This window comes from Peromyscus eremicus, chromosome 6 (genome assembly GCF_949786415.1).
Source record: "Peromyscus eremicus chromosome 6, PerEre_H2_v1, whole genome shotgun sequence".
In the NCBI taxonomy this organism is placed as follows: Eukaryota; Metazoa; Chordata; class Mammalia; order Rodentia; family Cricetidae; genus Peromyscus; species Peromyscus eremicus.
The window spans coordinates 116,935,221-116,947,455 of NC_081421.1; the positions used below are offsets into that span (position 1 = coordinate 116,935,221).

General features: G+C 45.6%; 1 protein-coding gene across 7 annotated transcripts in view; it reads left to right on the forward strand.

The window, feature by feature from the left end:
• Positions 1 to 505: 505 nt before the first annotated feature.
• The window catches only part of Ssx2ip (SSX family member 2 interacting protein), a 35,133-nt gene continuing 23,403 nt past the window's right edge, over positions 506 to 12,235 (forward strand). For 2 of the 7 annotated variants that reach the window (XM_059266398.1, XM_059266404.1), the window contains exon 1: positions 617 to 737. The gene's annotated coding sequence lies outside the window, so the exon portion shown is untranslated. Of the gene's footprint in view, positions 590 to 616; positions 738 to 799; positions 932 to 1,775; positions 1,939 to 11,729; positions 11,747 to 12,235 lie in introns of those variants that run through there. The other 5 variants (XM_059266400.1, XM_059266399.1, XM_059266402.1 and 2 more) reach the window with 5 other exon arrangements.

Sequence of the window (12,235 nt, forward strand, 5' to 3'; positions counted from 1 at the left end):
AACCCTGGTTCTAGTTTTACACGGATTTTTGTACCATGGGCGTGTTCTGCACTCAGGGTTCCCGAGGCTGCCACTACCTCCCTTCTCCAGGGCCTGACCTAATTTTGGGTGCCCTTCGGTGTCTCTCCATTCTGGCCAGCACACCCGACTCTCCTGGGAGCCCCACTTTGGCTCCTTGAGGCGCGTTGGGGTCCCGGGGGCCTCGGAGGCCGGCTGGGACCCTCCCCCTGCCCCGGCGGAGAGCTGGGGGCGGGGAGCGGCGGCCGGGTGAACCCGGGCGTAACAGGTGCGGCGGCCGCAGCTGCGCCGGGGAGCGCGGCTCGGCGTCTGCTCGGGGGTTTTCGGAGCCCGGGCCTCTCCGGACCAATTGGGGTCGCGGTTGTTCGTCGCCTGGCAACCGGCGGAGCCAATGGGCGGCGCCAGCGCGGGGTGGGGTGGGATGGGCGTCCGCCGCGGGAGGCGGCGAGAGGCGGGCCGGAGCGGCTGGAGGCTGCGCGGAGCTGCGGGGCGGGCGGGGAGCCGCTGCGTGCCGCCGCGGGTGCGGGCCCGCGGGCTGCGGGAGGCGCGAGCCGCTCCCGGTGCCGTGACGGTGAGCGGCGGGATTGTGACGCGCAGGCGGGGCGGGCAGCGGGCTGGACGTGGGCTCGGGCACCGGGGCCGGCTGTCGGCGTGCTCGGCGCGGCCGTTGCGGCGGTTGGAGAGCGTTGCCGCCCGCCGCCTGCAGCGGGAGGTGCGAGGTAGGTAGTGGGGGCCCCGCGCCCTTGCGGGATGTGACGCGGGCACGGGCGGGGTCCACTCGGCGCGCGGGCTCGGCGATTTCTCAGAGGCTGCCACAGGACTTAGCGAGCGGTCCTCCGCGGCTGCTGCAGGGGAAGGTGCTTCCTAGTGGTCCAGCCCCACGTTTAAGGGAAGAACTTACATCATCGCCCCGGTAGGCTTGCTTGAGAAAGGGTTTGGCCTCGGATTTCCCGGTGCAGTAGGGTGAACGGCGAACCCCGGTCAGCATGTGTTTCTCCTAGTGCAGATAGCCGGGTTATGCAAGTCACCTGGGCCCAGGAAATAAAACTTGCCAAATAATTCCTCATCAGCACCAGTAGAGGAATCTTAGCATTAACACCCGCAGTTCAGTCCTGAGTGTCAGACTGATTGCTGGGAACGCTGATGCAGTTGTAAGAACTGGAATTTCCTTCTAGAGTCTGGAATCTAGACTGTATGGAAGGCGGAGGGTTTCCAAGCCCGGGGGATGAGAGCTTCCTGGATTTGGGGCTTGTCTCCATTCAGGTTAGAGTCCAAGCCTGGAGTTAGATGAGAACAGTGCTATCATGGAGCCCTCGAGGTTCTGGAAGAAAATCCTTCTAGCTCATGATTTGATCTTGAACTGGAAAGGTCTGTATATGATGCGACACATTTACGAGGCTGGATAAAGTCTGAAAAGATCTGGATTAGAAACATATTGTCTTGAAATGTAGAAGAGAGGCAGATTTGTAAACTTGGATCCAGCCAAACTTAACCCATCCAGTCTCCTTAATCCTCGACAGCTCCTGGGCCCAGGGAGCTTACAGTGTTCATTCAAACTAAACAAGTATGAGAAGCTGTGATCCCATTTGACACTCGGTCCTGCCTGGTGAGCATGAAAGTTCTCACACAAAATGGTTCTCTGAGAGGAGGATTAGGAATGGATAGAATTCAGACCAGGGCTTTTTGGTGCCTGGTGGGGCCCCTTGGGCTTAGTCATTTTACACCCTTCCTTCCCTTCTCGTTCCCCATCTGTACAGTGGAGATAGTAAGTCCAAGGATTAAGTAACCGGGTGAAGCAGCTTGAAGATGAGTGCAGAGACTCGGTTATTCTAGGATGAAATGTGAAGCTCTCTCCATAGCACACTGAGCCTTGTGATGAGACTTGTTTAAGTGTGTAACATCCTGGACTTGCTGAGGCAGGTATATACGGAACAGGCAAGTTAACTCTTCTTTGTTTTTGTTTTTGTTTTGTTTTAGTTCCAGAGGCCTCAGATCCAGCCCAGTCAAATTATAGACCCAGGCTCTCTTAAAACCGGACAAACCAGCTCTGGCCCAAACTGTCAAGGATACGGATTTTGTGAAAGTGTCCTCATTTAGCATTGAGAGAGACAGAGAGACAGAGTCTAGAAAACACCTTTCCACAGTGATTTGAATTCATTTCTTGTTTAAATTGGAACAGTAAGCCGAGTGTGGCTGCTCATGCCTTTTATCTCAGCTATGTAGGAACTGAGGCAAGAGGATAGCTTGAGTTTATGAGATCCAGATAAAGTGAGGCAACATGCTGATTCCATTTAAAAAACAAAACAAAACACCTCTTCCTTCTAAATGCTCACACCCATTCCTTAGGGAACCAGACCCAGGGCCATGCACATGTGTTCTGTCGTTGAGCCATGAAGCCAAATGCTCCTTTATGAAGCTGTGTTGCTTGGCCACACAGCCTCCTGGGTAGCTGTGATTATAGCCCTGGGCTACTAGGCCCAGCTTCAAAAGCAATTTTTAGTAATAGCTCCTATATCCTTTACATATAGCCATAAAAACAGCTTGTTGGTATAGCCATTTGTTCATAACTGTATGAGTCGAGTTTGAGTCTTGGATGATTATGGCTAGCTGGTATGTCTTTACCTTAACATCGTGGGCTTATGAGACAGTAGAGAAATACGTCATCTGCTTCCTTCTTGGTAATGGAAAAACCTAGACTCACACCTTTGATGCTGGTCCGGTATTTTGTATAGTGTAGGAGCGGATTTATTATATGTTAAAAAATATATTTTTTAATCAACATTTATTATCAGGCACTCAGCTGCCCCTTGCCAGGCCTAAGGCTAAAAAAGATGTGTTGCCCTGAGTATTTTGTACTTAGGGAGTTTTATGTGTGGAGAAGGGGGAAATGCAGACATGGGAGGGCTTTAGAAAAGAAGGCATTTCAGCTGTGTCCTGATAGTCACTCACCAAGCAACTGGTGCATTCTGCACAGGTGACTGAGGGACTGCAGGTGGCTGCTGGAGCTGCATTCGTGAAGAGTCACGAGCAGTGCTGTAAACCTTGACCAGAGGGCAATAAGGAATATCTAACCGTTTTATTGCGGGACTGTGTTGCTTCTGACATAAGAGTATGTCCACCCAAGTCAATAATTTGCATAGTCCATGGGGCTGTAGACTTCGATGGTTCAGGTGTGACCTGAAAGTAGCCACTTTTCACCAAGCACTTAATTGGAGTCCACAGAAACCTTAAAAAGGCAGCGGTGGTTCCTTGCAAGCAGGTCTGTAGCAAACTTTTTCATTGGCTACCAGTTCACAAACAATAACATGAAACTATTATTGTGAAAGTTTGGGATTTAGCTTAGGCTTGTCTCAACTAGCTCTTAAAACTTAAATTAATTTGTACTTTTATTAATCTACATACTACCGCGTGGCTTTTACCTCTATCCCATTCTGTATGTCCCACTCATTATGCATCTCACTGGTGTCTCTCATGCGCCTAGATTCCCCGCTATGACTTCCTCTTTTTCTGCCTTAAGCTCCACCTATCCTCTCCTGCCTACTATTGGCCATTCGGTTCTTTATTACACCAATCACAGCAACCCGTCTTCACACAGTGTACAAATATTCTGCATAGAGGTCTTTGTTGAATTGTCTTGTGTTGCTAGGACTGGGTGGTTGATCTCCCATGGTGATGAAGATGCAGCCCACCAGTGGACAACAGTCCCAGTGCAGAGCAGAACCTGAGGGATGGGAGGACCAAAAAGGTCAGGCGAAGCAGTGTGTGATTCAGAGATGAGATGTGAATCGATAACAAGTTCTTAATGGAAATTAAAGAGAATTGTCTGATTACAGTTCTGAACTGCTGTGCATGCCTCTCCTCTGTTCATAGTTTCTCCCCAGTCAGATGTTCCATCACTACCCTGCTGGTCTGCTTGTCATCGAGGAGAAGGGATGATAATACTGTGACCTAGTCCATGGGGTTGTGCTGATTACATAAGTGTGTCCTGGTAATACCTACAAAAATAATGTGCCTTTGGAATGCTTTCTATGTGATAAATGTTTGTAATTAGCCAGGCCTGGTGGCACATGTAAAAGTCCTTGCATGCTGGTGGCTGAGGAAGAAGGATTCCAAGTTCAAGGCCACCCTGGGCTACTAGGTAATCCCAGTCTCAAAAAAACTGAAGCAAAAATCTAAATGTGACTCAACACAAACCCTAAGTTTACTTAAAGTATGAAATTTGGGTGAGGTTTTTTGACCTTTTTTTTTTTTTTTTGTAACTCAATTGTGTAGTTCTCATGGGTGAACTTTGTAGATGATAATGTCATTTCACAGTTTCAAAGGTTGGATGTGTCTGTCCTTGACTTTAATCTCCATTGAATTCTTCTGCAGGCATCTCTGTAGGTTCTGCCCTGATCTTCTCTATACACATCTACTCGAATCCAATTTCATTACTCTTATTCCTCTGTTTTAAGTGATACTTTGTCTAGTACCAAAGACAGGCTTTTACTAGAGAGAACATATGTTCTTTCTGCCCAACTTCTGGAATATTTATTTCCTGCCCTTCTCTGTCCAGCTCATCATGACCATAAACTACCTCATATGCTGTGTCCTTCTTGAGAATATTTTTATTTTATTTTATAAAAGTATGTGTGCTTGTATAATGAAAATTGGATCTAGGCATAGTGATACATGCCTTTAATCCCATTGCTCAGGAGACATAGGCAGGTGGGTCTCTGTGAGTATGAGGCTAGCCTGGTCTACATAGTGAGCTCCAAGATAGCCAGGGCTATATAGAGAAACTCTGTTTCAAACAAACTGAAAAAAGAAAAAAAATGGAATAAAAAGCAAAAACAAAGAAAAAAGTACTTTAAAATTTTCTTGTTTTAGTTCCTGGAATACAGTGAGCACTAAAAAGTATTTTTGTGCCAGGTTGCTAAAAATAGAACTTACTTAGAAATATTAAGTTTGGAGGAAATCTGCAAAATGTTTCTCTAAAAGAATTGCAGTCCTGTGATATTCACATGGTTGGCAGATACTCGACTCCTGAGGGTACCAGCTGTTAACAGAGTACAGTGTGCGCTGGGCCTTGGGTTTGGTTGTCCCCAGCCAGAAGACAGCATCTTCAGTGTTCTACTTTATAGACTGTCCCTCCATGTGGGATCTAGAATAAAAAGGGGAGACAACAGCTAAGAGATCGATCGTCAGCAAGTAGCCATGTTATTCTGTGGGCAAGAGACAGGCTCAGGGAATTGGCACCGCTCCCCAGGATGGGGAAGAGACAGGCTCAGGGAATTGGCACCGCTCCCCAGGATGCTTGCTGAGTGAAGAGTGGGCCAGGGTCCTGATGTTCTAGAAACTACCTAGTTTGTTTTCTCCCTTCCAGGCTTGTAGCTGTAGATAAAGTATCGGTTTCTTTCATCAATAGAGTAGGGCTGTATCCACTCACTCCTTTCCTATGACCATCTAAGGAGTAAGGGACTTAGCCAGTGAGCCACATGTGGCACGTGGTGGACGCTGGAGTTGTCATCTGCTCCGTTAGCTAGCGTTACATAAACAGATGGCACGTGCGTTCTTTATTCTCACTACACAATTTCTTGCCAGTCTCTGGATAGCTTCACAGATCTCTGAAACTGTAGCTAGAGCTCCTGGGCTTTACACTTTACAGGGAAGACATAAAACAGTTGAATCCCAGAACTCTTGGCTCATTGTGCCCCATGTCCAGGAAGACTGGAAAATTTCAAATTTTTTTTAATGTGATGAACAGTGTGCATTTTAAAAGTTTATAAAGGACTTCAACTACAAAGAATTAACTAGTTTGTATTCCTTGGTTCACCACACATTGTGCATGTGTGTTTATGTGCAGGTGGGTCACATGGCATGGGTGAATGCATACTTAGCATGCATGTGTGGAAAGTCAGAGGGCAATCTCAGATATGGGTCTTTGGGTGCTTTCCACCTTTTGTTTGAGACAGGGTCTGTTACTGGCCTGAGACGTTGCCACATACTGATGGAAAGAACTAAAGAGAGAGATTACATACTTCATCTAGATATTTATCTATAGCTGTAAACCTGGAGGAAGCAATACTACTACAGCATTCTAAAATCCTTACACATCCTGGCCCACTCTTAACTCAAAGTATCCTGAGTGAATGATGGGAATTCTCTGAGCCTGTCTCAGCATTATAAAGTAACATGGCTAACTATGGGGTACTTATGTGACCACCCATGAATTTGCCTGTCTTTACCTACCATCTTCCTGCACCTGGCTTTGGCATGGGTTCCTGGAATCCACACTCAGGTGCTCAGGCTCATGAGACAAACTCTCATCACATATTCTTTTGTCAATTTGTTTTATTTATTTTAATAATAAAGCACCATTGAATACAAAAGGGAACATTGACAGTAACCTCTATATAACTAAATGTAGACCCCTCTGTCCCCTTTTTATAAGGCAATGATCACTGAGTCCTGCATCATTGTGTCTTGTAAAATACAGATTTATCACATTTGTTTCCACATGTATATAATTAAAAGCCAGGTGTTACATACTCTGTCTCTTGGAACGATCTTTCTGTGGTGTGTGCTTTATAATTCATCTGTTGTGTGTCACTAGGTTTTCAATGGCTGTATAACAGCCTATCTTGGGAGTTGGTCCCACTTTTCCCTTATGCCATTGGAAAATGAGTGCTTGAGTCATAGTGGGGTCATACCCTGAGCTGTGTGACACACCATGCTTCTCACAGACCCTTTCTCCTGGAATACATGTGTGCTGCATAGTCTTCATAGTGCAGCAATAATCAAGGGTGTGCGAGGACTGTAGCTACAGAGTGCAGTGTGAGGACTGTGACTACACTAGAGTGCAGTGTGAGGACTGTGACTACACTAGAGTGCAGTGTGAGGACTGTGACTACACTAGAGTGCAGTGTGAGGGTAGTGACTACACTAGAGTGCAGTGTGAGGACTGTGACTACACTAGAGTGCAGTGTGAGGACTGACTACAGAGTGCAGTGTGAGGACTGTGACTACACTAGAGTGCAGTGTGAGGACTGTGACTACAGAGTGCAGTGTGAGGACTGACTACAGAGTGCAGTGTGAGGACTGTGACTACACTAGAGTGCAGTGTGAGGACTGTGACTACACTAGAGTGCAGTGTGAGGGCAGTGACTACACTAGAGTGCAGTGTGAGGACTGACTACAGAGTGCAGTGTGAGGACTGTGACTACACTAGAGTGCAGTGTGAGGACTGTGACTACACTAGAGTGCAGTGTGAGGACTGTGACTACAGAGTGCAGTGTGAGGACTGTGACTACACTAGAGTGCAGTGTGAGGACTGACTACAGAGTGCAGTGTGAGGACTGTGACTACACTAGAGTACAGTGTGAGGACTGTGACTACAGAGTGCAGTGTGAGGACTGTGACTACACTAGAGTGCAGTGTGAGGACTGTGACTACACTAGAGTGCAGTGTGAGGACTGTGACTACACTAGAGTGCAGTGTGAGGACTGTGACTACACTAGAGTGCAGTGTGAGGACTGTGACTACACTAGAGTGCAGTGTGAGGACTGTGACTACACTAGAGTGCAGTGTGAGGACTGTGACTACGGAGTGCAGTGTGAGGACTGTGACTACAGAGTGCAGTGTGAGGACTGTGACTACACTAGAGTGCAGTGTGAGGACTGTGACTACACTAGAGTGCAGTGTGAGGACTGTGACTACACTAGAGTGCAGTGTGAGGACTGTGACTACACTAGAGTACAGTGTGAGGACTGTGACTACACTAGAGTGCAGTGTGAGGACTGTGACTACACTAGAGTGCAGTGTGAGGACTGTGACTACACTAGAGTGCAGTGTGAGGACTGTGACTACACTAGAGTGCAGTGTGAGGACAGTGACTACAGTGTGCAGGGCCCTGCTACCTATGCTAGAAAGAGACTAGTTTCTGATGGCCACTTTGGGTTAGTAGCATGAATCACTAAAATTGTGGCCTCACGTGAAATCTGTTATCGTAATTTGCATGTCCACACTATTTTATTCAGCCTTTACCCACAGGGAGATAGGATTAGAATCCTGTCTTTGGCAGGGTTCATAGAGGAAGAGATTGCTGTCACACACTGCAGGGCCAGATGGCCAAGAGAGTGGCTGTGTAGAACAGGGCTGGAATCCTGGCGCAGCTCTCTGCTCCTCATTAGCCCTGCGACCCTGGATGCATTACCTAACCTGTCTGCTTTAATCATCTCATGCATGGAAAGGAGTTAGTACGGCATACAGCAATGTAGTGGGGTGGACTTGGAAATATATGTGAAGTGTTTAGACCAGTGTCCTGTGTTCTGGTTGTAGTTCTGCACCTGTTGGCTAATTAAGTTCCTGCAGCAGACCTCAGAAATAGATATTGTGGCCCTTATCATACAGGCTAGGAGACCAGCTTGGAGAGATGGTTTGTGGGAAGTGACTTCGAGTAGGATCCCAGACCTATGGCCAGGCCTAGGAGGCCAGTATGGTTTACACTGAATTTCCTAGCTGCAAAACTCCTGATAGCCATAAACTCAACATGGAGGCAAATCAATAAGAATAATAGCTGTTTTTTTAATTTTAGCTCTGGTATGGTACTGTTTTCTTCATGAAGAATTCATGCTTGTATAAGTACTGCATGCTCACTGGTCATATCACTGGAGCTCTTCTGGAGAGTTCACATCTGTGGAAAATGCCTATAGTACTATTTCATACAGGTGAAACAATTTAGAGTTTAAATCTGTAAAACTAAGAGGTTGAATTTAGTGTTTCTGTACTTGTAGTTAGCAGAGGTGCTTGTAATGGAATCAAAGCTATAGTCTCCTTTAGAATGAAATTATAAAGGTGTTACTTATATTTTAAATAATCAAATTTCATTTTTGAGGTTAGTGATATAAATAAAGCATGCTGATAACTGAATCTTCAACTTCTATGACTGAATTTAGAAGATTACTAATGTTTAAGAATTTAGGTTTTTTTTTTTTTTTTTTTTTTTTTCGAGACAGGGTTTCTCTGTGTAGTTTTGTGCCTTTCCTGGAACTCACTGTGTAGACCAGGCTGGCCTCGAACTCACAGAGATCCACCTGGCTCTGCCTCCCGAGTGCTGGGATTAAAGGCATGCGCTACCTCCGCCCATAAGGATTTAGTTTTAACAATTTTATTTTCGTATTCCAACTATCTGATAACTCAACCTGGTGATATTTTAGCAGAAATGTTAGTGAACTTTCTAAAAATCGTGTGCAGTATTTAGAAGGCCAGCTGGCACCATGTTACTCTGTTCCTGTGTAATGGAAAGCTGTTATTTCTGACACTTGATGGGCGTTTGTTGCAAAATTCTCATTAGGTAGGCATTGTGCCTCCTCAAGCTTGAATTGCAAGTCAACTTGGAAAGAAGATTTTAGAGAATGCACTTTGTAAAGAGGCCCTTGCCATGAAGGTGAGGTTTCTGCTGCATTCCTTTTCCCTTTGTAGATATAGGGCAGATGTAGGGTGACCAGGACAGGAGAAGTGGCATTAGATAGCACTTCTTCAAGCATTAGCTCAGTATGTGCATCTTCCCATTGCCGCTTCCTTTCATATACGTTTGCCAGTGTGGACACACTGACTTGTCATGAGTGGTCATTGGAGTTTTCATTGATTACTGTTGATCATTTATAGGTTATTTAACTAAGAGTATAGCTGAAAAGATGAAATGAGTAAGAATATGAGTGATCAAAGAAGAGAGTTGGTGGCTGGAATAGCAGACCTGTGTGGGCCTCAGGTCCTTGAGTGGAGATATGTGGAGTCCTGCTGCATGTCAGGGCCTTGGCTACAAAGACGGGACATTTCCTACCTCTCCAGAAGCCCATAAACTAGTAGGGAACCATCCAACGTAATATACAGAAAGATTAAATAGACTAGTAGATCCTAATCATCATAAATCTAGTCATTTGCATTTGTAGTTCTTGGTATCATTTTTAGTTCCATTTCATCAGGATGTATTTAAATTAGTTTTAGAGAGGGCTCGGAAATGTATCTTTTAAAAAAAACTTACATTATCTGTTAACAAATTATTCCAAAGTTTACCAGCTTAACACAGCAAGCATGGATTACCTCACAGCTTCCATAGAGCAGGAGTCTGGGACAGCTTAGCTGAATGCCTCTGGCTCAGGCTCTCTTCAGGGGCCATCATCCAGGTATTAGCCAGGGCTCAGGCAAAATCCACTTCCAGCTTGCTCCTGGCTCTTGGTGGCCTCGTGTCCTTTTGGGCACAGATGTCAGTTCCTTGTCACATTGGCTCTCAGGGATACTCACAGCAGGGTGGCTTGCTTGGTCCAGAAATAACCTGACAGATAGTGAAGAAAAAACTCACATGGAGCCAATGAAAAGGGGAAGTGCTGTGGGATGTCTTTCTGTATGCTGTGAATATGTGTGGCTCCCATTGGATAATAAATAAAGCTGTTTTGCCCTATGGCAAGGAAGCTTACAGCCAGACAGGAAATCCAAGCAGAGATACAGAGAGAAGAAGGATGGAGTCCAAGGAGACACGAGCCTGCCACTGAAGGAGCAACAAGATGTCAGCAGACTGGTAATGCCACGGCCATGTGGCAATATATAGATTTATAGAAATGGGTTAATTTAAGACGAAAGAGCTAGCTAGCAAGAAGCTTGAACCATAGGCCATATAGTTTGTAATGAATATTAAGCCTCTGAGTGATTATTTTATAGCAGCTGCAAGATTGTGGGTGGAAGCGATTTGTCCGGACTGTAGGGCCGGGCAGGACAGGAAAACTTCTATCTATATCTTGTGCCCCATGTTGGGCACCAGACAACGCAAGAAATCCATGGGAGTCTACTTAAAGAGGATTAGGGAATGTATTAGGATATAAATTGAGGAAATAGACTCACAAATACAGTACTCAGTAGACAGCTAAAGTTGTCCTCTGATCTGACTGGGAGCAAATCCACCTGGCAGTTTGATCACACTAGGAAGCAGGGAGAAGGGACCTCATGACCCCTCTCCCCTTCCTTTTAAGAGGTCACATACAACAAGAAGAAGCACTGCCTCATTTGGGCCCTATAGCCCAAGGTCATGTGTGGAGCAAATACCACTACACACATTCATAACCTCATTTTCAAAGTGAAATCGTATCATGTTACCTATACTGTTAGAAGCCGCGTACTAGATCTAGCCCTTACCTAGGAGCAGAATGACCCAAGGCTATCCCAGCAAGACTAGGGCTAGGGAACTCTTAGAGACTGTCTACACTAAAGCTCTACAGGTTGTTGATGTGTTAAGAACATGAGTCTTTAGAAAGGATAACAAACTTCTCTGGTGGAAAGGATGGGTATAATTAATCAGAACTCAAAATGTTTGTGTGAAATGTCCTAGTTTTGACATGCAGAGACAATTCACAGGCTTGCCTGGATTTGATCTAAGTTCTGTAGGAATGGTGTGCTCTACGTGAAGTTACTTCAAGTAGATAAGAAGTACTCCATCTTTTAAAGACATGAGGTGCACATCTTTCTGACTTTTCAGCAGTTGTAGATGGTTCCCAAGCATCTTGTCCTATTTTCATAAAAATGAAATCTTCACTTAGATTGAGCTACAGTACAGCGTTTGTATGAACTAACCTCTTGGTTTTCTGTTGAAAGGTGGTGCTGGAATGAAGGGAGCCCAGAGTTTTGAAAACAAGTGTAGCTCTAGGCATCCTGTTGATGTCTCTGCTCCCAGTTTCCAGCATTTGACACAGAAAGAGTAAGCATAAACTGAATCTGGCATAAAGAATGATGAGTCTGGAAAGTCTTTCTTTCTAAAGAAGCATTCCTTATGGGATGGCTGAAGACGCCACAGAGGAGGTGCAGAAGCCAGTACGCATCCTCAGGTCCCTGTGTAGAGATGTGCTAAGCCCTGCGCTACACCGAGACTGGGCTACAAAGACAGAATAACGTTAGTGCAAATGTCTCTCTGCTTTCTGGTTTCCTGTCTGGATTCTACCCTAGAAATTGCTACTAGATCCTTAGTGTAATTACTTCTCCCAGAAGGCTAGACAGCCCTTGCTGTGTTTATGTATGAAGGGCACAACATTGGTGCCCAGAACCAACTACCTCAAAAGTGGGAATGTAACCTTTTTACTGAAGTTATTGCTGTTTTCTGAAGTTACTATAATTTTCTCTTATGGAGACCATTTTTCAGAATACGTGTTGAAAATACCTCCCACAGGTGAGTTCATTAGATGGCTGTGTA